Source organism: Schistocerca serialis, unplaced genomic scaffold, assembly GCF_023864345.2.
Source record: "Schistocerca serialis cubense isolate TAMUIC-IGC-003099 unplaced genomic scaffold, iqSchSeri2.2 HiC_scaffold_142, whole genome shotgun sequence".
Classification (NCBI taxonomy): Eukaryota; Metazoa; Arthropoda; class Insecta; order Orthoptera; family Acrididae; genus Schistocerca; species Schistocerca serialis.
Window position 1 is genome coordinate 12,501 of NW_026047647.1, and position 5,000 is coordinate 17,500.

The window sequence follows — 5,000 nt, forward strand, 5'->3', positions numbered from 1 at the left end:
CATGAAGAGTTATGTCCAATATGCGACATTCCCGCTGTCCCTATACATGAGCTGCGAGCTGTACCACGTACAAGCTACAGACGCGATCGCATTGCTCACTGTACGGATTCCCATGCCGAGCGATCAGCTAGGAAGCGCCCCATCCACGTCGGTACCCTTGGGCGTTGCACTCGCAGTCGCAAAAAACGTTGGGCAAATATATTTCTCCGATGCTGAGCGATCAGCTAGGAAGCGCCCCATCCATGTCGGTACTCGTACGCGTCGCACTCGCAGTCGCAAAAAACGCTGGGCAAATATATTTCTCGGAAGAGTAATGACAGTCCGAGCCTCCTGCGTGGGAAGAGTCTTTCTAGGCCCTGACCCACGGGAAGCGTGTAGCTTCCCCCATCCCGGACATTTCACGTCGTCACACTACCGGTATTGACTAATAGACTGATTGCTGATAATCATTAGCCACACACTGGGGGAAACGGCCGACAGGGGCGGCAACATAGTGGAGCCGCAGTGTCACTAATGTACAGAGATAGAACAGTTTCGACTGGAACCAGAGTAACCGTATACACGGCACTGATTAGTAATAGATGCAGAGCCATCAGAATACAGATAATATATACAACCGTCCCTATACATGCTGAAAGACTCTGCACACAATGAGAACCACACGTCAGCCAGACACTATCACACACTACTCTCTGCCTCTAACAGGCACACACACAATATCTAACCACCAGCATGGAAGAACATCCGGTGCATCCTCTCCGCCACATTACACAATCCACACTATCATAACCAGACCGGGAGGTCCACCCAGAAAACAGAATATCCCACCCTTCCGACATCCGCCATTGCTCAGCTAAGCCACGAACACCCACACATGTCCTACACAGGGGTGCACCCAACATCACAATACTGCCTCCTGTCACAGTACACAAACAATGGCAGGAATGAAAGACACAGATCTGCCACAACCTTGGAATCGGAGCGCCGCCTGTCATGAGCCACAAGTGCATCCTGACGTGACAAATCGGATGATCCCGCAGGCATGCACTTACGATAATCACTATCAACGAACCTGCCGCCCCCTCCCCCCCCAAAATACACCTTTCCCTACAACGTGTACCTTAACCTAAGCTATATTGTACCTTAACCTAAGCGATATTGTACCTTAACCTAAGGTATATCGTACCTTAACCTAACCTACATTGCGCCTTCACCTAACCTACGTTGTACCTTAACCTAACCTACGTTGTACCTTAACCTAACCTACGTTGTACCTTAACCTAACCTACGTTGTACCTTAACCTAACCTACGTTGTACCTTAACCTAACCTACGTTGTACCTTAACCTAACCTACGTTGTACCTTAACCTAACCTACGTTGTACCTTAACCTAACCTACGTTGTGCCTTAACCTAACCTACGTTGTGCCTTAACCTAACCTACGTTGTGCCTTAACCTAACCTACGTTGTGCCTTAACCTAACCTATGTTGTGCCTTAACCTAACCTATGTTGTGCCTTAACCTAACCTATGTTGTGCCTTAACCTAACCTATGTTGTGCCTTAACCTAACATATGTTGTGCCTTAACCTAACCTATGTTGTGCCTTAACCTAACCTACGTTGTGCCTTAACCTAACCTACGTTGTGCCTTAACCTAACCTACGTTGTGCCTTAACCTAACCTACGTTGTGCCTTAACCTAACCTACGTTGTGCCTTAACCTAACCTACGTTGTGCCTTAACCTAACCTACGTTGTGCCTTAACCTAACCTACGTTGTGCCTTAACCTAACCTACGTTGTGCCTTAACCTAACCTACGTTGTGCCTTAACCTAACCTACGTTGTGCCTTAACCTAACCTACGTTGTGCCTTAACCTAACCTACGTTGTGCCTTAACCTAACCTACGTTGTGCCTTAACCTAACCTACGTTGTGCCTTAACCTAACCTACGTTGTGCCTTAACCTAACCTACGTTGTGCCTTAACCTAACCTACGTTGTGCCTTAACCTAACCTACGTTGTGCCTTAACCTAACCTACGTTGTGCCTTAACCTAACCTACGTTGTGCCTTAACCTAACCTACGTTGTGCCTTAACCTAACCTACGTTGTGCCTTAACCTAACCTACGTTGTGCCTTAACCTAACCTACGTTGTGCCTTAACCTAACCTACGTTGTGCCTTAACCTAACCTACGTTGTGCCTTAACCTAACCTACGTTGTGCCTTAACCTAACCTACGTTGTGCCTTAACCTAACCTACGTTGTGCCTTAACCTAACCTACGTTGTGCCTTAACCTAACCTATGTTGTGCCTTAACCTAACCTATGTTGTGCCTTAACCTAACCTATGTTGTGCCTTAACCTAACCTATGTTGTGCCTTAACCTAACCTATGTTGTGCCTTAACCTAACCTATGTTGTGCCTTAACCTAACCTATGTTGTGCCTTAACCTAACCTATGTTGTGCCTTAACCTAACCTATGTTGTGCCTTAACCTAACCTACGTTGTGCCTTAACCTAACCCATATTGTACCTTAACCTAACCCATATTGTACCTTAACCTAACCCATATTGTACCTTAACCTAACCCATATTGTACCTTAACCTAACCCATATTGTACCTTAACGTAACCTAATTTGTGCCTTAACGTAACCTAATTTGTGCCTTAACGTAACCTAATTTGTGCCTTAACGTAACCTAATTTGTGCCTTAACGTAACCTAATTTGTGCCTTAACGTAACCTAATTTGTGCCTTAACGTAACCTAATTTGTGCCTTAACGTAACCTAATTTGTGCCTTAACGTAACCTAATTTGTGCCTTAACGTAACCTAATTTGTGCCTTAACGTAACCTAATTTGTGCCTTAACGTAACCTAATTTGTGCCTTAACGTAACCTAATTTGTGCCTTAACGTAACCTAATTTGTGCCTTAACGTAACCTAATTTGTGCCTTAACGTAACCTAATTTGTGCCTTAACGTAACCCATGTTGTGCCTTAACGTAACCCATGTTGTGCCTTAACGTAACCCAATTTGTGCCTTAACGTAACCCATGTTGTGCCTTAACCTAACCTATATTGTGCCTCAACCTAACCTATATTGCGCCTTAACCTGACGCACGTTGTCGCTGAACCTGCTCTGTAATTGTTATGCAACTCGTTAAATTAGTGTAGTGTTGCCTAACCGCAACCCTCGCAATATAGTTCGCTATTCGCACTGCCCGGTCCCCTGTGTATCGCGTCATGTTAAACACCTTGCAGGTGTTGCTGACTTTCCACATGCTCCTGCTATACACTGTAATGTGGATAGCAGCAGGACGTACATGCCCCCCCCCCTTCCCCCCTGCCTTCGCAAGCTGGTCGTTGAGAAGTTTGCATGTTCAATGCCCTTCGCATGCCGACGTACTCAGCCTACGTTGTGGTACGGCCTGTCACCTGTCCGCCGATGTACGCAAAACCCACAAACTGTACTGCACATTGGTCCGTATGTACTGAATGATACATCGTGGCACATGTGTGACCGTACGACGACTGCGCCTAGCAACGGCAGACCATACAGTCCAAATATTGTGCACGCAGCTACGTGTCGTCTCCCTATAAGAGCTGGATTGCAGTGTGGTACGCCATTCAGACGTGTGGGAGGAACGGACGCCCTGGATGGCGATCAGCATGAGCAGTCTGTTGATGTAGTGGAGCGTGTATTCGGACGTAGTCGTCTCTTCTCACACACCGTGATAGCATGTTGCACCGCGTTCCACATCTGCGACATCCTGCAGAGGCCGGCTGACAGTCGTTCGCGCAATGGACACCGCATACGTACGGGGGCTACCTTCCACGTGTTCTCGAGGCGTGCACATGTTGTTGCGTCTATGTGGGCAGACGTAGTGTGTTGTGACACCTGACACAGGCATGCAATACTCGTTGCAAATGGCGATGGACGTCTACGTTTGCTGGTGACGTTACGCAAATGAACAACAGGTAACCCGTTGTGGTGCGGTTGTTCTCGCTAGAGGTGAATCAGTGTTGGCGACGATCGGTCGAGCTATTAACCGGTTGTTTCAGGGATACCCACCATGCCCACGAACGTGAAAGGGGACCCACCATGCCCACGAACGCGAAAGGGGATCTGGGTGTGAGGCGATACGCGGCGGTGGCTGGGTGGGACCGTCCCCGGCCGGTGAGGGGGGGCCGCCCGGCGTGCTGGCAGCGCGGTGCGTGGGCGCACGCGCTACAGCCGGCTGGTGGGGGCGGCCAGTGGCAGGCGCGCCGGCCGACGGACGCGGCAGGCGGCGCAGCTGCGCGCCGGCGCCCCCTGCTCGCGGCGCCTTGCGGCCAAAGTAGGTCCTCGCGGGCCCGGTGCGAAGCGCGGTGGCCATCTGCAGTGTGCTGGTCCGATTGAGGACTGTGTGCGCTGAGGATGCGCCGCCGCCCGGCGCTCGGCGCCGCGACGCCGTCTGCTGCTCGGTCGCCCCAGCGGTTCTCGCAGGTGGTTTGTATCGCAGCTGTGCGGACGTGTTGGCGCGTGCGCTGTGCTGGGAGAGTTCGCTTCGGCACCCAAGTGGGGCTTTTGTCCTTCTGTGGCGCTGGCGTTGGAGCTGCCGGTCACCGTAGGTGGCGCGTGTTGTCTCCCGCCGGCAATGCCACGACAGCACGCTCCCGGGCCTCTGTCGGCAGCGGCAAGCTCAGTTGGGAGCACGGGTGGTCGCACCTAAAGCGTCTACTCGCCTAACTCCGGGCGATTGCGCCTCTCTCGAACCCGACCAAGTACTTAGGACGGCGCTGCGCGCCGCCGGGACCTGAGAGGGTTTCGAGGTGTGTTGTGCAGGGGAGCTCAGCCTCCTCCTGTTTGCAGAATAATTGAGCGGACGCTTGCGTGTTCGCGCGGGCCCCCGGGACACACTCCCGGGCGGCCGGCTGCTCAGCTCTAGTTGACGCAGCTCCCTGGTTGATCCTGCCAGTAGTCATATGCTTGTCTCAAAGATTAAGCCATGCATGTCTCAGTACAA

General features: G+C 51.1%; 1 non-coding gene across 1 annotated transcript in view; it reads left to right on the forward strand.

Annotated features, from left to right (window-relative positions):
* The first annotated feature begins 4,932 nt into the window (after window positions 1-4,932).
* LOC126442993 (small subunit ribosomal RNA) overlaps window positions 4,933-5,000 on the forward strand; it is a 1,909-nt gene continuing 1,841 nt past the window's right edge. Inside the window, exon 1 of the ribosomal RNA XR_007581799.1 lies at window positions 4,933-5,000. This exon is cut by the window's right edge and continues 1,841 nt beyond it. This is a non-coding gene — a ribosomal RNA (small subunit ribosomal RNA).